The following is a 22575-nucleotide window of genomic DNA, read 5'->3' on the forward strand; positions in this document are numbered from 1 at the left end:
TTTGTTCAATTCTGAGATAGGAGAAAAACTGCCCTATGGGGGGAGGCGAGACATGTTTGCAGCAATGCTGCCTTGTTATTCTTTACTCCACTGAGATGTTTGGGTGGAGAGAAACATAAATCTGGCTTATGTGTATGTCCATCCAGTCACAGTACCTTCCCTTAAACTTAATTATGACGTAGATTCTATTGCTTACATGTTTTTGTCCTTATTATGATGCAAATATTACACCATTTTATATAAGGGACTTGAGCACTTGTGGATTTTGATATCCTGGAACCAATCCCTCATGGATACCGAGGGAAGAGTTTGTAAATGTATTAAAGTAGTGGAATTGGAATCAAATTCTTTTGATTTTGTAGGTATCTCTGTTTAGCCTTTTCACTGTGCTCTGAAGATTTCCCCCCCAGGCATCCTAGGGGTTGATGGGAGATTTACTTAAGATTCCCAAGGCTGTCTAGGGCAGAAGTGAACCAGTTCTGCCTTGGTTGTCATAAACACCTCTGTTAATTAGCTCAGTTGTTCTCCAGGGATAGATTGATTCTCTAGCTAGCTTTTGCCAAGAAAAATGATCCAGTCAATAATGGAATTCCAAATAAGATTTCCTTTTTATTTGGCTATTAATCAGAACCTAGGATAACATCCATTTTCTGGGCCCTAATTTTACTATGGAATGTTTCCATAAAACATGCATGTGATTACTGTGAATGTCCTGTAAACACTCCTGCTTGGGCTGGTAGGTCATCTTTTTTTTTTTTTTTTTCTTTTGAGACAGTTTTAGTCTTGTTGCCCAGGCTGGAGTGCAGTGGCGTGATCTCAGCTCACTGCAACCTCTGCCTCCCAGATTCAAGTGATTCTCCTGCCACAGCCTCCCAAGTAGCTGGAATGATACACCATGCGCCACCACACCTGGCTAATTTTTGTATTTTTAATAGAGATGGGGATTCTTCATGTTGGTCAGGCTGGTCTCAAACTGCGACCTCAGATGATCTGCCTGCCTCGGCCTTCTAAAGTGCTGGGATTACAGGCGTGAGCCACCATGCCTGGACTGTAGGTCACCTCTGTGTCCAATCTGCCCTGACCTCTGGGGAGGTCAAGGATGTCTTGCCTTCTAGGATTTTTTATATTGGAGACCAGTCTGATGAGTAGCCCTTGAGCAGGGACTGGATTCTAAGTCTTGGAGAAAATGAGTAAGTTCTACCTCTTATGTGAGGTATGATTGAAGAAATTGTGTTTTCTTTGTTTTTTGAGAGGCAGGGTCTTGCCCTGTTGCCTAGGCTGGAGTGTGGTGGCATAATCATAGCTCACTTCAGTTTTGACCTCCTAGGGTCAAGCAATCCTCCCACCTCAGCCTCCTGAGTAGCTGGGACTACTAGCACGTGCCACTATGCCCAGCTAATTTTTAAATTTTTTTGTAGCGATGTGGTCTTGGCTATGTTGCCCAGGCTGGATCCTCCTGCCTCGGCCTCCCAAAGTGTTGGGATTACAGGCGTGAGCCACCACACCCGGCCCAGAAGTGTCTTATATTTTTAGACTTTTGAGCAGTGTTGGAACGATTGAATTGCCTGAGTGGAGAAATTTGGTAGGAAGAGAGTAGAAGAGAGGCTCTTTATTAAAGACCTAAAAATAGAATTCATTAAAGTCACAAATAGATAACAGTAGGATTCCTGTCTGACTCTCTCCTGCTTTGGGTTTGTGTTACCAGCTGTTGCGTTTGCTTACCTAGAAAATAGAATAATATTTTGTCAGAAGGGTCAACAGTATGGTCCTAAAACATTGTGTTTGCAAGTCTGAGGATGTGCTTTTTCCAATTTTAAAAGTAGTTAGAAAGTGACCAGATTCTTTCATGTAGGGGAGAAATCTTAGCAGGAGACGTTGGTTCTTCTGCTTGTAGTGCCAGCACTAACCTGACAGGTCCTGTGGGGACCCCTGTCTCTTCAGAGCCCTGAGCCTTTTTCCCTTCTAGTTGGACTTTGCTGACTAGAGAGGGATATCCTATGTAGGCCACCTGATTACCTGATTTAATCAGATGGTACCTCTGTTATTTTGGAGAAGAGAGTCTCCTTTTGATTCTAATAGCTGAAGATAAAAATGGCTCCGTATGCTTTCTTCCTGTGGAGGGCTCTGCTGCCCTGAGCTGCCTGTGCCCTTTACATCTGTGTGAGGGGGTGGAGGAATGTCCTGGCCTCCTCGCCTCCATCCTGCTATGGGCTTCCAGGGAGAATGGGGTCCATTGTGGGCTGTACCCAAAGGCACAGTCCTCTGCCTCAGTGTCAGGCTTACTGTGGTCTCTGTCCCCAGTTTGCTGTGGTCACTGGGTGCCAAGGGGTTGGGAGCTCAGGAAGCCATTGCTGCTTTTATTTTTTTTTTTGAGACGGAGTCTTGCTCTTGTCACCCAGCCTGGAGTGCAGTGGCACGATCTCTGCTCACTGCAACCTCCGCCTCCCAGGTTCAACAATTCTCCTGCCTCAGCCTCCCGAGTAGCTGGGATTACAGATGCGCGCCACCACATTGGGCTAATTTTTGTACTTTTATTGTTATTATTTTATTTTATTTTATTTGAGACGGAGTCTCGCTCTGTCGCCCAGGCTGGAGTGCAGTAGCGCAATCTCGGCTCACTGCAAGCTCCGCCTCCCGGGTTCACGCCATTCTCCTGCCTCAGCCTCCGGAGTAGCTGGGACTACAGGCATCTGCCACCACGCCTGGCTAATTTTTTTGTATTTTTAGTAGAGATGGGGTTTCACCATGGTCTCGATCTCCTGACCTCGTGATCTGCCCGCCTCAGGCTCCCAAAGTGCTGGGATTACAGGCGTGAGCCACCGCACCCGGCCAAGGACGGAGTGTTGTTCTGTCGCCCAGGCTGGAGTGCAGTGGTGCGATCTCGGCTCACCGCAACCTTTTGGAGACAAAAGGCCTTTGTTGTGTCTGGCCTTTGTCTTTGTTGTAATGACCCTGAAACCGTGGCCTGAGTCTTTGAGGTGGAAGTTGCCCTAGAAGTGTCATGTAATATACCAGAATTTATCAAGCCTTTCTCTAGTACTGGGACACTTAACATGTGCCTGTGGTACTTTTGTTTGTTTTGCTATTATTTCACATTTAATTTCATTTTTGTAAATACTTAAATAATTTTGAAGCCAAATTCAGATTTTTCATCTTTATGTCTACTTAGGTTGCTTAGACCTCAGGTGGTAGATCAGGTTTTGTTTTTGTTTTCTTTTTTTTTTTTGAGACAAGGTCTCACTCTGTCACCCAAGCTAGAGTGCAGTGGCATGATCATGGCTCACTGCAGTCTGAATTCCTGGGCTTAAGCAATCCTCCTGCCTCAGCCTTCTGCAAAGCTGGAACTACAGGCATGTGCCACCATGCCAGCCTATTTTTTTTTTTCCTTTTGTAGAGACATGGTCTTGTTATGTTGCCCAGGCTAGTCTCAAACTCCTAGCCTCAGGTGATCCTCTCATCTCAACCTTCCAAAGTGGTGGGATTACAGGTGTGAACCACCATGCCCAGCTTGTTTTCTTGTTTTGAATCCAAGCTTTCTGAGGGTTGTCCTTTAGGAGGAGAATGTAAGGAATTCCAGAGTCAGGGAGGCATGGGCTGTGCTCTGGGAGAGGCCTGGGGAGGCACTGCTCTGGAACTGCCTGTAGGAGTGGTGTCAGACTGCCAGCAGAAGCCAGGGTGGTGAGGGGAGGGCTGAATGTTCTGCAAGAGAGATTTATACCACTATTTTCTTTTTCTTTTATTTATTTATTTATTTATTTATTTATTTATTTATTTATTTGAGACGGAGTCTTGCTCTGTCGCCCAGACTGGAGTGCAGTGGTACTATCTCGGCTCACTGCAAGCTCCGCCTCCCAGGTTCATGCCATTCTCCTGCCTCAGCCTCCCTGGTAGCTGGGACTACAGGCGCATGCCACCACGCCCGGCTAATTTTTTGTATTTTTATTTAGTAGAGACAGGGTTTCACTGTGTTAGCCAGGATGGTCTCGATCTCCTGACCTTGTGATCCTCCCGCCTCGGTCTCCCGAAGTGCTGGGATTACAGGCGTGAGCCACCGTGCCCAGCCCTTTTTCTTTTTTTTGAGACAGAGTCTCACTCTGGAGTGTAGTGGCATGATCTCGGCTCACTGCAAGCTCCACCTCCTGGGTTCAAGTGATTCTCCTAACTCAGCCTCCCAAGTAGCTGGGATTACAGGTGTGCATCACCACGCCCGGCTAATTTTTATATTTTTAGTAGAGACAGGGTTTCACCCTGTTGGCCAGGCTGGTCTCGAACTCCTGACCTCGGGTGATCTGCCCACCTCAGCCTCCCAAAGTGTTGGGATTACAGGCATGAGACACTGCGCTCAGCCTGATATGAATATTCTTGACGGTGTCTTCTGGGTATATACCTAAGAGTGAACTGTTAGATATATAGTATTTGATTTTTTTTGTTTGTTTTGTTTTGCTTTGTTTTTGAGATTCAGTCTCGCTCTGTTGCCCAGGCTGGAGTGCAGTGGTGTGATCTTGGCTCACTGGATCCTCTGCCTCCCAGGTTGAAGTGATTTTCCTGTCTCAGCCTAACCAGTAGCTGGGATTACAGGCGTGTGCCATGCCTGGCTAATTTTTGTATTTTTAATAGTAATGGGGTTTCTCTGTGTTGCCCAGACTGATCTCGAACTCCTGGATTGCTCAAGCAATCCACCTGCCTTGGCCTCCCAAAGTGCTGGGATTACAGGTATGAGCCACCGTGCCCGGCCTGATGTTTTAATTATTGAGAATTTTGTATTTTTTGTAGAGACGGGGTTCTTCCTCTTTGCCTAGGCACACGACTGTCTATCCCAGATGGCTGCACTGGCCTAGGACAGACGGTTCTTCCCCCAGTACGTCAAGACCCTGGAGGGTGCAAGCTACAGAACAGCTGGGCTCCTGCATTCCTCCCAGACCCTGTCTTCAGTAGGACAACAGGCAACAAACTTAAATTTGGTAATATGAATTTAGAAAATGTTAATGTTTTCCAGAACAGTGAAACTACAATATAAAGGTTAGACTTGAGAACCAAAGTTACTCTCTAGCTTCCCTCTTCTGCCCTTCATGTGCTCAGCACTTGTATCTGTGTTCTCACTACCCTGAGCCCTGAGTTCTTCTGGGGTTGGCCCAGGAGGTGCCTTGGTTCAGAGAGATACCTGGGAGGAAACCACATGGAATCAACAACAGTACTACATATTTGTTATTATTTAGAGTAATTAGCCCCATAAATTCTTTTTTTTTTGTTTGAGACGGGATCTTGCTCTGTCACCCAGGCTGGAGTGCAGTGGCGTGATCTTGGCTCACTGCAACCTCCGCCTCCCAGGTTCAAGTGATTCTCCTGCCTCGGCCTCCCCATTAGCTGGGACTACAACAGGCTCCCGCCACCATACACGGCTAATTTTTTGTGTTTTTCATAGAGACGGGGTTTCACCATGTTAGCCAGGATGGTCTCGATCTCCTGACCTCGTGATCTGCCCGCCTCGGCTTCCCAAAGTGCTGGGAATTCAGACGTGAGCCACCATGCCCGGCCAGCCCCATAAATTCTTGATAGCAATTTTCCTGATGTACTCAAGTTTTACTAGAAAAACATAGCATCATGTTTTGATTCATTAGTTGTCTAGATGCTCACCCTCCTGTATTATCATTCTGGCTAACTATTAAGTACCATTACTCCCAGATTGAATTTATGACACCTGCTGCCCACCATGCCCATTAATCAAACAATAAGGGCAGGGCAAACTGCTGTCTCATGTTGTTTCAAACTGCCCCACTTCCTTCCTCTTCCATCTTATGTTATTAATGAAAGAGTTTGACAATACTTAAATGTTAGTGAAAATAAGAGAAAAGTCATTTGTATCTTTAGGTGAGGGTGTAAATTGAAGGACATTTTGCCAAATCTAACAATTCCAATGTACATATCCTTTGACCCAGCAATTCCACATCTAGGATTATATCCTTAGATATGTTCTAAGAAGAATGCAAGGATGAGTGTGAGAACACCCTGGAGAGCAAGATATGCAAGATACTTAGACATTTAGATGTGCCACACACAATAGGGGTGAATGAGAAGAAGGATCTACCCACTGGGACTGAGGTCTCTCAGTTCTGCTAAATTAGAAAAAGGAACAGTTTTTTTTTTTTTTTTTTTGATAGGGAGTCTCATTCTGTCTCCCATGCTGGAGTGCAGTGGCGCGGTCTTGGCCCACTGAAACCTTTGCTTCCCAGGGTCAAGCGATTCCCCTGCCTCAGCTTCCTGAGTAGCTGGGATTACAGGTGTGTGCCACTATGACCATCTAATTTTTTATATTTTTAATAGAGACAGGGTTTCACCATGTTGGCCAGGCTGGCCTCGAACTCCTGACCTTATGATCTGCTTGCCAGGTGTGAGCCACTGCGCCTGGCAAAAAAGGAACAGTTTTGAAGAATTTGATTTCATTTGAACTTTAAGAATGAAATTAAAAGAGATGTGCTTGTTTATGTGTTTAGAGGTATACATTCAATGTGTCATTTGTGGAGAGCTACTGAAGAAACTCAGTCTGCTCACCTGAGGACCTGGGAAGGAGACCTGCTTTTCATTTGTGTCCTAGTGTGGTGTTGGAATTTATTTTACCTCCATGTGAATTACCTTTTTTTTTGAGACACAGTTTTGCTCTTGTTGCCCAGGCTGGAGTGCAATGGCGTGATCTTGGCTCACCGCAACCTTTGCCTCCTGGGTTCAAGCGATTCTGCCTCAGCCTCCCGAATAGCTGGGATTACAGGCATGTGCCACCACACCTGGCTAATTTTGTATTTTCAGTAGAAAAGGGGTTTCTCCATGTTGGTCGGGCTGGTCTCGAACTCCTGACCTCAGGTGATCTGCCCACCTCTGCCTCCAATAGTGCTGGGATTACAGGTGTGAGCCACCGTGCCTGGCCCTTGAATTACTTTTATTGCATTAAGTCAAAGGGGAGGACCAGATAGCTGATGACATCATTGTGAGATAGACTGGGAACCAATAGTAGGGAATCGGATACTGGGAAACACTGGATGCAGCGTGCCCACATTTTGCCCTTAGCTCTGGGGCCTCTTAACTTGGTAATGATCTGATTTGGGTTTTTTTTTCCTCTAGGAGGGAAGGTTCCTGGGAAGGGAAGATAGAATCTATTTTTAATCTTAAGAAAACATAGCTCAATGTAGTAATTTTGGGCCCTAGTGTGACATTTTCTTCCATTATAACCCAAGTCACTTTTAAAACAAAATCCTTTTTTTGTATATTTTGTGTTTGTAATGTTTCTAGAGGAAAATGCTTTTAAAGTATCCTCACTTCCCTTCGTAAACTTGGGAGGGCTTGGGACCTGGTGGGGTATGTGTTTTGAATCATGCTGTCTGGGGGATTAGTGCCTGGAATCCAGATTCCTACTGGACAAAGTGCTGGGGTTTGAGGTAAGTGGGGTGGGGTAGGGGGAGGGTTATATAGCTGTCACAGATTACAGAGCTTACCTGCTGACTGCTTCACAATTGTTGGTACATACACGTGCTTTGGTATGGACGTCCTGAGAGGGGACTTGGACCATGACCTGTGTTCCTTTCTCTTACCACTTGTTTTTTTCCATTTTGGCTGGGCGCGGTGGCTTACGCCTGTAATCCCAGCACTTTGGGAGGCCGAGGCAGACGGACCACGAGGTCAGGAGATCGAGACTATCCTGGCTAACACGGTGAAACCCCGTCTCTACTAAAAATAGAGAAAATTACTGAGGTGTGGTGGCAGGTACCTGTAGTCCCAGCTACTTGGGCGGCTGAGGCAGGAGAATGATGTGAACCCGGGAGGTGGAGCTTGCAGTGAGCCGAGATCGCACCACTACCCTCTAGCCTGGGCGACAGAGTGAGACTCTGTCTCAAAAAAAAAAGTTTTTTTTTTGATATAACTTTAAATTTACAGAAAAATTGCAAGAATAATTCAAGAAACTCCCAAATACTCTATCTAGAGTCACCATTTGTTTGCATTTTGCTGTGTTTGCTCTGTCATTCTCTTTTCTATCTATACCTTTTTTTCTGAACCATCTATGAGTAATTGACAGAAATCATGCCTCTTTATTCCTAATTTTTTTATTCTTTTATTTTTTTTTTGGGGACAGGGTCTTGCTCTGTCACCTAGGTTGGAGTGCAGTGATGAGATCTTGGCTTATTGCCACCTCCGCCTCCCAAGCTTGAGCGATCTTCCTGCCTTAGCCTCCCGAGTAGCTGAGACTGCAGGTGCAGGCTACCATGCTGGCCTGATTTTGTATTTTTTTGTAGAGATGGGGTTTCACCATGTTGCCCAGGCTGGTCTCAAACTCATCAGTGCAAGCTATCTGCCCTTCTCAGCCTCCCAAAGCGCTGGGATTACAGACATGAGCCACAACACCTGGCCTACTCCTAAATTCTTTTTTTTTTTTTTTTTTTTTGAGACGGAGTCTCACTCTGTTGTCTTGGTTGGAGTGCAGTGGCACGATCTTGGCTCACTGCAACTTCTGCCTCCCAGGTTCAAGCGATTTTCCTGCCACAATCTCCCTGAGTAGCTGGGACTACAGGCGCGCACTACTATGCCTGGCTAATTTTTGTACTTTAGTAGAGACAGGTTTTGCCATGTTGGCCAGGCTGGTCTCGAACTCCTGACCCAGGTGGTCCGCCTGCCTCAGCCTTCCAAAGTACAGGCGTGAGCCACCATGCCTGGCATTTTTTTCTATTTTTAATAGAGATGGGGTCCCACTATGTTGCCGGGGCTGGTATCAAACTCCTGGGTTTAAGTGATCCTCCTGCCTCAGCCTCCCAAAATGCTGGGATTACAGGTATGAGCCACCGCTCCCAGCCAAGTTGTTTTTTTTTTTTTTTGAGACAGAGTCTCATTCTTTCGCCCAGGTTGGAATGCAGTGGCGTGTTTTTGGCTCACTGCAGCCTCTGCCTCCTGGGTTCAAGCAGTTCTCCTGCCTCAGCCTCCCAAGTAGCAGGGATCATAGGCACCTGCCACTATGTCCTGCTATTTTTTTTTTCTTTTTTTTGAGACGGAGTCTCGCTATGTTGCCCAGGCTGGAGTGCAGTGGCGCGATCTTGCTCACCGCAAGCTCTGCCTCCCGGGTTCACGCCATTCTCCTGCCTCAGCCTCCCAAGTAGCTGGGACTGCAGGCGTCCGCTAACACGCCTGGCTAATTTTTTGTATTTTTAGTAGAGACGTGGTTTCACTGTGTTAGTCAGGATGGTCTCGATCTCCTGACCTTGTGATCTGCCCGCCTTGGCCTCCCAAAGTGCTAGGATTACAGGCGTGAGCCACCGTGCCCGGCCTTTCCTGCTATTTTTGTATTTTTAGTAGAGACGGGGTTTCGCCACATTGGCCAGTCTGGTCTCAAACTCCTGACCTCAAGTGATCCTCCCGCCTTGGCTTCCCAAAGTACTGGGATTACAGGCGTGAGCTGCCTCGCCTGGCCCCAAGTCTATTCTTTTTTTTTTTTTTTGAGACGGAGTCTCACTTTGTTGCCCATGCTGGAGTGCAGTGGTGAGATCTCGGCTCCCTGCGACCTCTGCCTCCCGGGTTCAAGCAATTCTTCTGCCTCAGCCTCCTGAATAACTGGGATTATAGGCATGGGCCACCAAGCCCAGCTAATTTTTGTATTTTTAGTAGAGATGGGGGTTTCACCATGTTGGTCAGGCTGTTCTCGAACTCCTGGCCTTGTGATCTGCCTGCCTTGGCCTCCTAAAGTGCTGGGATTACAGGCGTGAGCCACCGTACCCCGCCTGGCTCCAAGTCTATTCTTAAGACCACAGAACTTTTGATTTAAGATTCACTGGACAGATACATAACAATACATAAAATAAATGTTTTATTTACAAAATAAGACCTTTAAGTAGTTAGCTGCCAGTTGAAATAATGATTTGGACTGGATGTGGTGGTTTATGCCTGTAATCCCAGCATTTTAGGAGGCTGAGGTGGGAGAATTGCTTGAGCCTAGGAATTTGAGACCAGCCTGGGCAACGTGGTAAGGCCCCATCTCTACAAAAGATAAAAAATTAGCCAAGTGTGGTGGTGCCATGTTTGTAATCCCAGCTATTTGGGAGGCTGAGGTAGGAGGATCACTTGAGCCTGGGAGAGTGAGGCTGCAGTGAGCCATCATCGTGTCACTGCACTCCAGCCCAGGTAACAGAGTGAGACCCTGCATCTTTAAAGGAAAATTTAAAATGGGATAAATGCAGGAGATCTTCCATCTTATCAAAAGGGTGCTGTTATAATTTATATATTTTTAAGTACTGGATGGGGAGGTGGAGTAGCAGCTCCAAGGTACTTTTCAGTGGTGGCCTTAATCTGCTGATGCATGGAAGGTGTGTTCTTCCAGATAGCCCTGGGATCTCCTGAATTTCCAGGTTGGGCTACTCAGGCATGGATTGACTCCTACAGTTCAGGCGGATGGAGATCCCACCAACCCACAGCTTAATTCTTCAGATGCTTTATCTTCATTTCTCATGTATCTTCAGTTGGCTTCTAATGTGAGCACATAAATGCCCTGCAGAATTTCTTTCCCATCTTTGTGTAAATCATTATTTTTATTATTATTATTTTTTTTTGAGACGACAGGGTCTTGCTCAGTCACCCAGGCGGGAGTGCAGTGGCATGATCATGGCTCACTGCAACCTCAACCTCCCAGGCTCAAGCGATCCTCCCACCTCAGTAGCTGAGTAGCTGAGATTATAGGCATGCGTCACCACACTCAGCCAATTTTTTCATATTTTGTAGAGACAGAGTCTCCCCGTGTTGCCCAGGCTGATTTCAAACTCCTGGGCTCAAGCAATCCATCAACCTTAGCCTCCCAAAGTGCTAGGATTACAGGCATGAACGACTGTGCCTTGCCTGCTTTTCATTTTTAATCCTTGGGTTCTAAAATGCAAGAATTAATTTCCAAGTAATTAGTATGGAATGGAATCCCACTTTTTCCTGTGTGCTGAGAGAATGATCAAAGATCACAGAAAAGAGATGGAGACAGAAGAAGGTGAGAGCAAGGGCATCTTTAAGGATTTCTTCAGTCTTGTTAATCTGGGTGTAAATTCTGTGTGGCTGACAGCCCCTGAGGATCCCTTGAAGTTTTGAGGAGGAGGAAAGCGCTTGAGAGTAATGGGTTTTCTTGATTTTACTTTGTATAGAAGAGCCTGAACTGGACATGTCTCCAGATATGTGCTGTGGTCTTTAACAAGCAGCCCAACATCCTTTGCTGGGGAAGGCCAGCAATGTGAGAGCTAGTGGGGCCTGGCCCAGGAGCCTTGCGTTCACCAGGTCACTGGGAACTGGTGCTCTCTGATGCACCTCTATGCAAGCCTGATTCTGAAGTCAGATGTGGTGGGCATCCCTGTCCATAGTGTTGGCCTGGCCCACCATTTCACTGGTCATAGAATGGCTGTAGCTTTGCAGAGCAGGGATTGCGAGAATGGAAGAATGTCTTTAGGCTCTTCTGCTCTAGCTTTTGGAAGTACGTCAGAGAAGTTTGTGATTTTTTAGGATTTGTAGCTGTGGCAAGGCTGAAGCAGGTAAAAGGGCCAATTAGAACCATCTGTGGGAGGGAAGGAATTCTGTTAGCAGGGAGGAAAACCTGAGCAAAGGGAGTGGGTGGTAGTTTTGTCTTGTTCTTTTATAAACACAGTGTGTTGATATGGCAGTTCCTGGCATGGGTGAAATGTTTTTGATGGTTGAGCATTAAGAATGTAGCCAAAAACAAGAATGTGGCTAAAAGCAAGTCACCACTTTAAACACTGAAGATTGAAGCATTTGCCTAGATGAATATTCTGCAGTGAATATGCCAGAACTCCCACATACCTGTTTGGCTCCTGAGGCATTGTGCTTAGGGTCCCAGGCCTTTATTACAGGGCTGCTGGCAGGGTCAAGGGCTGGGTTGCCTGGAGCTTCCCTGACATTTCGCCTCACTCCTCTGTTTTGGAGTCTAATTGGCCCATTAGGTCAGAAAGGCTACCAGCCAGCACACTTTTTCTAAATTTAATTCATCATTGCTAGATTAGCATATTAATTTTGAGCTATGGCACTTATTTTTAATCTTTCGTAGTGTGATGGAAAAAATACCAGAAAGCTCAGCATTGAACTTCAAAGTGTGAAATCAAGTGATCATTGTCTTTATGCTTGGTGAATTATTATTATTATTATTATTATTATTGGAGACAGAGTCTTGCACTGTCATCCAGGCTGGAGTGCAGTGGCGTGATCTTGGCTCACTGCAACCTCCGCCTCGCAGGTTCAAGCGATTCTCCTGCCTCAGCTTCCTGAGTAGCTGGGACTACAGGTGCCTGCCACCACGCCCAGCTAATTTTTGTATTTTTAGTAGAGACGGGGTTTCACCATGTTAGCCAGGATGGTCTCGATCTCTTGACCTTGTGATCCACCCGCCTCAGCCTCCCAAAGTGCTGGGATTACAGGTGTGAGCCACCGGCGCTTGGCTGCTTGGGGAATTATTTAGGGGATTTAGTGGAATTTCCTTTCCTGTACTCTGTGGGCATCTGCTGAGTACCTGCTTGGTGCCAGGCATCTACTGGGAGAGAAAGCAGCAGAGTCAATGCTGTCAGGACCCCTGCAGTGGACCTCTTCTCCCCCTTTTCTCTCAAGGGAACCATTGGCATCCAGCCTTGACCCCCAGTAGACACTGATCATCCAGCCCCCACAGGGTAGCCCCACTGTACCTTTGTACTGAGTTGGGGAGGGGATGGGATAGCCAGGGGGAATTTGGGGAAGTCAGAAGGCAACTTTCAGTTTCTATTAGAGTAAGCACTTGGAAAATGGCTGTTTATAATGTATTAGTATAAATACTTGGTTTGTTACCACTTGTGTTTCCTGATTTAGTAATGTATATAAATCTTAATTGAATATTTTTGTGTGAAACTTGGAAAGACTGCATCTATAGCAAATAAAGCCTCACACCTAGCACAGGGTAGGTAGTTGGTAAACATGTGCTGAAGTGTTAATTGTTGGGCTGTCTTCAGAGAATTTTAGTTTGCTTTAATTGCATTTTTTGATGCAACACGGGTGCAAGGGTGTGGTAATTCATTCCCACTTGGATTCTGCTGAGGCTGGCCACCCACCTCTCAGACTTATTCTCCCACCACCACTCCACCTCCTACTCTAGCTGCTGCAGCCAAATGGACAGTTAGGGCCGGGCACAGTGGCTCATGCCTGTAATCCCAGCACTTTGGGAGGCTGAGGCGAGCGGATCACAATGTCAGGAGTTCGAGACCAGCCTGGCCAATACGGTGAAACCCTGTCTGTACTAAAAATACAAAAATTAGCTGGGCGTGGTGGCAGGCACCTGTAACCCCAGCTACTCAGGAGGCTGAGGCAGGAGAATTGCTTGAACCCGGAAGGCAGAGTTTGCAGTGAGCCGAGATCGTGCCACTTGCACTCCAGCCTGGGCGACAGAGCGAGACTCCGTCTCAAAAAAACAAAAACAAAAAAACAGAAAAAAAAAAAAACCCAAATGGATGGTTTGGCCTGGTCCTTGTCTTTGGCCTCAGTTTATCCTTTTCTGTCTTCAGTGTCTTACCTGGGCACTGGTGATTAAAGTACTGGACCATGTCATCACGGGGATATGCCCCTAAAAGCCTCCTAAAGTATTTTCTTCTGAAGTCTAATTGGTGTAACTAAGTAATGTTTTCTAAAATATTGTGGCAAAATATACATAACATAAAGATGGTGTATTTATTTATTTATTTTGCTTTGTCACCCAGGCTGGAGCACAGTGGTGGAGTCATGGCTCATGGTAGCCTCAACCTCCCAGGCTCAAGCAGTCCTCCCACCTCAGGCTGAGTAGCTGGGACTACAGGTCCATGCCTACGTACTTGGCCAATTTTTTAAATTTTTAAAATTTTTTTTTTTTTTGAGATGGAGTCTCACTCTGTCGCCCAGGCTGGAGTGCAGTGGCGCGATCTCGGCTCACCACAACCTCCACCTCCCAGGTTCAAGCAATTCTGCTGCCTTAGCCTCCTGAGTAGCTGGGATTACAGGGGTGTGCCACTGCGCCTGGCTAATTTTTTTTTGTATTTTTAGTAGAGACAGGGTTTCACCATATTGGCCAGGCTGGTCTTGAACTCCTGACCTTGTGATCTGCCTGCCTTGGCCTCCCAGAGTGCTGGGATTACAGGAGTGAGCCACTGTGCCCGGCCTAAATTTTTTTTTTTTTTTTTTTTTGGCACAATCTCGGCTCACTGCAACCTCTACCTCCCAGGTTCAAGCAATTCTCCTGCGTCAGCCTCCTGAGTAGCTGGGACTACAGGCATGCACCACAACACCCAGCTAATTTTTGTATTTTTAGTAGAGATGGGGTTTCACCATGTTGACCAGGATGGTCTCCATCTCTTGATCTCGTGATCCACCCGCCTCGGCCTCCCAAAGTGTTGGGATTATAGGTGTGAGCCACTACGCCTGGCCTAAATTTTTTTTTGTAGAGATGGGGGTCTCACTATGTTGTCCAGGCTTATATTTTAATATACCGTCTTAACCATTAAAAACGTTTTTTTTAGGGGCTGGCTGTAGTGGCTTGTCCCTATAGTCCCAGTGCTAGAGGAGGCTGAGGCAGGAGGATTGTTTGAACCAGGAGTTTGAGACCAGCCTGGGCAACATAGTGAGACCCTGTCTCTACAAAATAAAAACTAAAAAATGGCCGAGCATGATGGTTCACACCTATAATCCCAGCACTTTGGGAGGCTGAGGTGGGTAGATCACCTGAGATCAGGAGTTCAAGACCAGCCTGGCTAACATGGTGAAACCCCATCTCTACTAAAAATACAAAAATTAGCTGGACGTCGTAGTGGGCACCTATAATCCCAGCTACTGGAGAGGTTGAGGCGAGAGAAGCTCTTGAACCCAGGAGGCGGAGGTTGCAGTGAGCCGAGATTGTGCTGCTGCACTCCAGCCTGGGTGACAGAGCAAGACTCCGTCTCAAAAAAAAAAAAAAAAATAAAAATAAAAAATGAGCCAGGCATGGTGCTGTGAACCAGTAGTCCCAGCTGTGGGAGGCTGAGGCAGAAGGATCACTTGAGCCCAGGAGTTTGAGGTTACAGTGAGCTATTACTGTACCACTGTACTCCACCCTGGGTGATAGATTGAGAGACTGTCTCTCAAAAAAAAAAATAAAAATAACCCCAAGCCCACCTTTTTAAATTGTGAAAAACACAATATAAAACTTAACCATCTTCAAAGTCAAGTATACTGTTCGGTAATAAATAATGTTTAACGCAGTGTATGGACTTCAGTGGAATGTAGAAGGAATTCTTTCAGTGAGCCCCATTACGTACCATGTTAAAATCTACTCAGATTAAAAGCCATGGTTCAGTGGAGAATGACTGTTCTGGGTTTTGAACCTTGCTTTTCTTCCCTTTCCCTAGAACATGTCTGCACCTGGGTGGATTTATACCTAGGTTTTAAACCTTTGCTTCTGTCTTTGTTGGAAAAAACCAAACCACCGCCAGCAGAAGCCACTGCCCTTTGTTTATCTGTGATAAGTGAGAATTTGTAAGAATTTTCCAAGTGAGAGAAGTGTTCAAAGTAGCTTTTATGTTTGATAGAATGTGTAGTGCTTGCCTCTCAGGGGTGGTATTTTTTCTCCCACGTATTTTTACCTTTAAATCTCTTGCTGTATATATGACCCTGGCTCCCTTTGGTTGGTCCTCCAGCTCCCTGATGGTCCTGGGGCTCCCTCCATATCACTGGTGGTATTTCCACATTGCCTGCAGTTTAGGTAGGAACCTGTCCCATGTCAGGGAAACCCTATCTGTCCCCTGAACTGAGCAATTTTAATTTTAGGGTGATACCTTGAATCTTCACCAGTCACTTGACTTCAGACCTTTCTCATCTGACGCCAAGGAGTCAAAAAGGCCTGTTTTTGACTAGAAGCGGAGACATTTGCCGTTTTTTTTTTTTTAAATATTTGGAACTCAAATAAACAATGACTTCACACCACTGTTTTCCATTGTGTTGAGTACATCCTGTTGGCCATGATATTGAGCAGTTTTAAACTGGTTAACCTTTCAGAAACTTTATATTAATGTTGGACTGACAGTTAATATTTAACTGGTCAAAGTGTTTTTTGCTAGATTGAACCTGAAGTGGTTAATATTTCTGCTTTTTATGTTTTCCAAAACCATTTAAAATAGGAACATGGTATTTTATTATTTTAATCTGGTTTCAAAATGAATATCCCATTTTCTTTATTATTATTATTATTAATTAATTTTTTTTTTTGAGATAGGTTCTTGCTGTGTCACCCAGGCTGGAGTGCAGTGTTGTAATCTCACTGCAATCTCACCATCCTGGGTTCAAGCAGTTCATTCACCTCAGCCTCCCAAGTAGCTGTGATTACAGGCATGTGCCACCATGCCTGGCTGAACTTTGTACTTTTTTGTAGAAACAGGGTTTTGCCACGTTGCCCAGGCTGGTCTTGAACTCCTCAGCTCAAGCAATCTGCCCACCTCGGCCTCCCAAAGTACTGGGATTCTAGGTGTGCGCCACTGCACCTGGCCATTCCTTAAATGTTTTAATGACTGTGGCAAATGATAGCAATTTAACAGCTTAACTACTATTTTTAGGTAGCGTAGCTATTTGGGAGTAGGGGCTCCTAGGAGTGGTGGGATGGGCTACCTCTGCCAAATTTTGTGTGGTTAATAATGGGTTGAGTCTCCCAACTTTTCTTTTATTCTTGGGAAGCAAAAACTAATAGAGAGCTGTTCTTTCAGAGTTTTTAGGTTAAGATGTGTGAAAGTTTCAGAGCTGGGTGCAGTGGCCTGTGCCTGTAGTCTCCTATTTGGGAGGCTGAGGCAGGAGGATCACTGGGGAGTTCAAGGCTGGTGAGCTATAATTGTTTCTGTGAATAGCCACTGCACTCTAGCCTGGGCAACATAGTGAGACCCTGTCTTAAAACTAAAAAGAGAGGTACTTAAAAAAATATATATCTGAAAGTTTCATTCACTGTGAGTTTTTCTATGGATAAGGAAACATTAAGTTTATGGCAAATTGAGTTGGTACCACATGTGCATTTGTTCTTCACATCTGTTGAGTGGAAAGCATTTATTAACTGAGTTCCCTGTGTGCGTGGGCACTCATAGCTCTGGGGAGGCAGCCTGAGTGGAACAGAGCCGCCTGTTCCATAAGGCTGTCTGGACAGAATGGGGTCATAAGGGCCTGGCTCCTCATGGGCATCTCCCCTTTCCTCCCACCAAGCAACATCCTTTGGTTGCATCTTCCTGGGGGATGGTATTGGTGGTGGTGACGGGAGGGGCCAGTGGGATCCTTACCTGCTGAACCTTACCCTTGGATGCCTGGTGTCCTTGCCAGTTACTGTATAATGTTTTTGATTTCCTAGTTATATCCCTGATGACTGATCTGATAAACTTTAAATATACCTGCCTCTAGGGTAGCTTTAATATATTTTGGCTACAAAGGTCACTACCTTTTAGGTATTATTGATAACTTGACATTTTACTTCTTCTTTTTTTTTTTTTTTTTTTTGAGACAGAATCTTGCTCTGTCACCCAGTCTGGAGTGCACTGGTGTGATCTTGGCTCACTGTAGCCTCCGCTTCCCGGGTTCAAGCAATTTTCCTGTCTCAGCCTCCCGAGTAGCTGGGATTATAGGTGTCCGCCACCATGCCTGGCTAATTTTTGTATTTTTAGTAGAGATGGGGTTTCACCATGTTGGCCAGGCTGGTCTTGAACTCCTGACCTCGTGATCTGCCCGCCTCAGCCTCCAAAGTGCTGGTATTACAGGCGTGAGCCACTGCACCTGGCCTGACATTTTACTTCTGCCCATCACTTGAGAGTCCCACATATCACAACTGGGAGGAAGGGAGTGCCTGGTCATTGGCAGATGCGAGCCACTTACTGGCCCTACCCCAACTAGCTCTGGTTCTTCTGGCTGAGGGTGTTTATCTGTAGTGAGTCTCAGGGTCTGGGGTCTGGGGCAGTGCTGAGAGCTTAGACTCAGTTGTGGGTACTGCACTGGGTGCTGGCACAGAGGAATGAGGTTCCCATTCCCACTACTCGAAAAAGAGAGCTTCTGTAGCTCCTGTCAGCCAGTGGTGAATCCAGCTAAGATATGTTCTTGGGCTGCCTTGAGCACTTCCTACTCTCTTTTAGAGGATATAATGTGAATGAGTGTGAGGTGTTAAATTGGGTAGCTGTGTCAGGAAGACTAGGTGGCTGTGGCCAGAATCTTGCCAGAATCTGTGGTTCCCAAGCACTCTTTTCTCCCACATGTTCTGGCCACCAAGCTGTATGTGACCACGACTGAGTATTTACCTCTGTTTGGACCTTGGTCTCTGAACCACGAGGAGGAGGATCTCTGTAGTGTCTCTATCTGAATGACTGAGTGTATGAGTATGAGACTGTGTAAAAAAAACTTCCAGAGGGACATTCTGATACAAGTATATGGATGCAGCCTATCAGATTCCTAGCACAGGCAGACATGACCCTTGCTTATAGGAAGCCAGCATCAGAAAGACAAAAGGGTGTTTTATTACCAAGTGGCAAAAAATTTTTCTCCTTAGAGCATGGAAAACCAACACATAGTAGTTGGAGTTGTGCCCTGAACATCGCCTGCCTGCTAAATGCAGAGCACTTAGTCATGCCCATGAAACAGACACCCCATGTCGTCATGTGTCCGCAGATAGCAGACAGCTTAAGTTCCTGGTAGGGCAGGGTGTGTCTCATAACTGATTGTTTTTAAATAAGCTGAGAATTTTAAAATTGAGAATGAAATTGGAATAGTGAAAGATCAGCTGGATCTAATAAGTGAAGTAAAGACTAAAGATGATGGGAAGAACTTAAAAAAAAGGTCCTGTGTCTCCCCATTCATTCATTAGGTGTATGGTGTATGTCTGGCACTGGATGAGTGCTGGGCACATATTAGAGATTGCAACAGATGTATCCCTGCTCTCCCACAACTTACAGTCTTGTGGGGGTGTTGGTTGAGCTGAGCCATTTATTAAATTAGAATTAAAGTACGTCTGGGCATGGTGGCTCATACCTGTAATCCCAGCACTTTGGGAGGCCGAGGTGGGCAGACCACCCGAGGTCAGGAGTTCAAGACCAGCCTGGCCAACATGGCGAAACTCTGTCTCCACTAAAAAATACAAAAATTAGCCAAGCGTGGTGGCAGGTGCTTGTAGTCCCAGCTACTTGGGAGGCTGAGGCAGGGAGAATTGCTTCAACCCGGGAGGCAGAGGTTGCAGTGAGCCGAGATCATGCCACTGTACTCCAGCCCGGGTGACAGAGTGAGACTCCCTCTCCAAAAAAAAAAAAAAAAAAAAGGATTAAAATGCATAAGAAAGGAAAAGGCCAGTAAAGAAAACTGTAGGCCAAGCACAGTGGCTCACGCCTGTTCCCAACACTTTGGGAGGCCAAGGCAGGAGGATTGCTTGAGCCCATGAGTTTGAAACCAGCCTGGGTAATATAGTCTGTATCTCTTCAACAAAATTTGCAAATTAGCCTGGTGTGGTGGCGCACACCTGTAGTTCCAGCTACTTGAGAGGCTGATAGGAGGTTTTCTTGAGCCCAGAGGTTGAGGCTGCAGTGAGCTGTGATTACACCATTTCCAGCCTGGGTGACCAAAAAACCAAAACAAAAACTACACAGAAAAGAGTTGAAGAAAAACCTTCAACTTGGAGCACTTTATAGAGATCTGAGGAGAAGACCCTCACCAGAGTACCGGGAGTGCTGGTTGTTGAGAAGGAGTTCCTGGTGGAGGACCCTTCAGACATCACTGCAAGTTAAATGGTTCTTGGAACTGATGCCCATAGGGCTCCTCCATCTATGTACATGGTCATTTGGTCCCTTTTGCTGAGTGTGGCACTTAACATTGCTGGTGAGCCTGTGGTGGGCAAAAGTGACCCAGCCATCTACTGATGGCAGGGAGGGAAGGTTCCTGCGGAGGAATGGGTCTGAAATCCTGTGAGAGCCACCTGGTCCCATGGGCCTTGGAGTGTGGAACAAGGTAGTAGAGAGGAAAGAGGACAATGTTTTACCTATTACTTATCTCACATTGATGACAGGAATCAATCAAACTATATCGTGCTAAATTGTAAGATATCTTTAACTTTCTTTTTTTTTTTTTTTTTTGAGACGGAGTCTTGCTCTGTCGCCTAGGCTGGAGTGCAGTGGTGTGATCTCGGCTCACTGCAAGCTCCGCCTCCCGGGTTCACGCCATTCTCCTGCCTCAGCCTCCCGAGTAGCTGGGACTACAGGCGCCCGCCACCACGCCCGGCTAATTTTTTGTATTTTTAGTAGAGACGGGGTTTCACCATGTTAGCCAGGATGGTCTCGATCTCCTGACCTCGTGATCCACCCGTCTCGGCCTCCCAAAGTGCTGGGATAACAGGCATGGGCCACTGCGCTTGGCCAGGATTTTTTTTTAATTTTGGGATCACAGAATTCAGTCAAGCTCTGCACCTTCATGTGTTTCAAGTACTCAGTAGAGAACATAGCCTAACATCACATACCCCTAAGTATCTGCCACCCAACTACTTTGTCACACCTTAATGTTGTTTCTTTCTTTCTTTTTCTTTTTTTTTTTTTTTTTTTTTTTTTGAGAGTTTTGCCCTTGTTGCCCAGGCTGGAGTGTAGTGGCATGATCTCGGCTCATTGCAGCCTCTGCCTCCTGGGTTTAAGTGATTCTCCTGCCTCAGCCTCCCGAGTGGCTGGGATTACAGGTGCTCACCACCACACCTGGCTAATTTTTTTGTATTTTATTTTATTTTATTTTGAGACAGAGTTTCGCTCCTGTTGCCCAGGCTGGAGTGCAATGGCATGATTTCAGCTCACCGCAACCTCTGCCTCCCAGGTTCAAGTGATTCTCCTGTCTCAGCCTTCAGAATATCTGGGATTACAGGCATGTGCTACCACGCCCAGCTAAGTTTGTATTTTTAGTAGAGATGGGGTTTCTTGATGTTGGCCAGGCTGGTCTGGAACTCCTGACATCAAGTGATCCCCGCCTCGGCCTCCCAAAGTGCTGGGATTACAGGCGTGAACCACTGCGCCCAGCCTGTTCCATATTTTTATAAGATTTAGAAAGTAAAACACAAAGTTGGAGACCCTTTTGAACCCCTGCTTTTCCCCTTGCCCTCCTTTTGCAGTTACCAAAATCTTGAATTTAGTGTTTATGAACCTCTGCATGATTTTCTTATTATACATGAATCCATAAACAATATGTAATTTAAACATTTTACTTACTTATTTTATTTTGTTTTATTTATTTATTTTTTTTGAGAAGGAGTTTTGCTCTTGTTGTCCAGGTTGGGTTGCAATGGCGTGATCTCGGCTCACTGCAACCCCCGCCTTCTGGATTGAAGTGATTCTCCTGCCTCAGCCCCCTGAGTAGCTGGGATTACAGGCGCCTGTCACCATGCCCAGCTAATTTTTTTGTATTTTTAGTAGAGACAGAGTTTCACCATGTTGGCCAGGCTGGTCTCGAACTGCTGTCCTCAAGTGATCCGCCTGCCTCGGCCTCTCAAAGTTCTGGGATTACAAGCGTGAGCCACCGCGCCCGGCCTATTTATTTTTTGAGACGGAGTCTCACTCTGTCTCCCACACCAGTGTCTCCAGCACTACCAGGCTGGAGTGGAGTGGCATGACCTCTGCTCACAGCAACTTCCGCCTCCCGGGCTCAAGCGATTCTCCTGCGTCAGCCTCCCATAAACATTTTACCTTAATGGTATTGTATCTTTCTGCAGTGGGCACTTTTCACTAAGCCCCCCCCTTTGTTTTTTTTTGAGGCAGTGTTTTGCTCTGTCTCCCTGGCTGGAATGCAGTGGCGCGATCTCGGCTCACTGCAACCTCTGCCTCCCGGGTTCAAGCGATTCTCCTGCCTCAGCCTCTGAGTAGCTGGGATTACAGGCACCTGCCACCACACCTGGCTAATTTTTGTATTTTTAGTACAGACGGGGTTTCCCCATGTTGGCCAGGCTGGTCTCGAACTCCTGACCTTGTGATCTGCCCTCCTTGGCCTCCCAAAGTGCTGGGATTACAGACATGAGTCACCGCGCCCGGTCAGCACTTTTTGAGATTTACACATGTTGATACTTGTTTTAGTTTTTTTAATTGTCCTACAGAGTTCCATGATATTCCATGAAAGCCTCTTGATATATATTCCAGTACATGGACATTAGGATTGTTTTTAACTTTCCAGTGTTGCAGTGAACATGCGTATGCCGTCTCTCCATATATGTTTGCACTTTCCTGTCTGTGTGCCTAGGAGTGGAAGGGCCCAGCTACATGGTGAGTCTTCTCCAGGGTGCTGGGGCAGCTCACAGCTCCCACCAACAGCCATGTGGTCCTGTCCCCTCAGTGGTGTCACATTGGAACATTTTGGCCCATCTGATTGGTGTGGAAAGGTTTTTGCTGTTACTTTAATTTTCTTTTCCCTGATTATTGGTAAGGTTGAGCATCCTTTTTGTAAGTTTACTGCTATTCAGGTTTTCTTCTCTGTGAATTACTTGTTGGTTCGTTCTTCCTATCTTCAGCCCATTTTTATTGTTTTAGGTTGCTTGATATTTTTTGATAAGGATTCATTACCTATCACATGCAT

The 22575-nt window shown here is 46.0% G+C and overlaps 1 protein-coding gene across 11 annotated transcripts in view; it reads left to right on the forward strand.

Moving 5' to 3' along the window:
• Positions 1–22575, forward strand: part of DAG1 (dystroglycan 1) — a 68578-nt gene that overhangs the window by 13822 nt on the left and 32181 nt on the right. The window contains exon 2 of one of the 11 annotated variants that reach the window (XM_009445499.5): positions 4800–4961. The exons of 9 other annotated variants lie outside the window; for them this stretch is intronic. The gene's annotated coding sequence lies outside the window, so the exon portion shown is untranslated. Of the gene's footprint in view, positions 1–4799; positions 4962–10333; positions 10500–22575 lie in introns of those variants that run through there. One more of the 11 variants, XM_009445498.5, reaches the window with a different exon arrangement.

The sequence above is a fragment of the Pan troglodytes genome, chromosome 2 (genome assembly GCF_028858775.2).
Source record: "Pan troglodytes isolate AG18354 chromosome 2, NHGRI_mPanTro3-v2.0_pri, whole genome shotgun sequence".
Lineage (NCBI taxonomy): Eukaryota > Metazoa > Chordata > Mammalia > Primates > Hominidae > Pan > Pan troglodytes.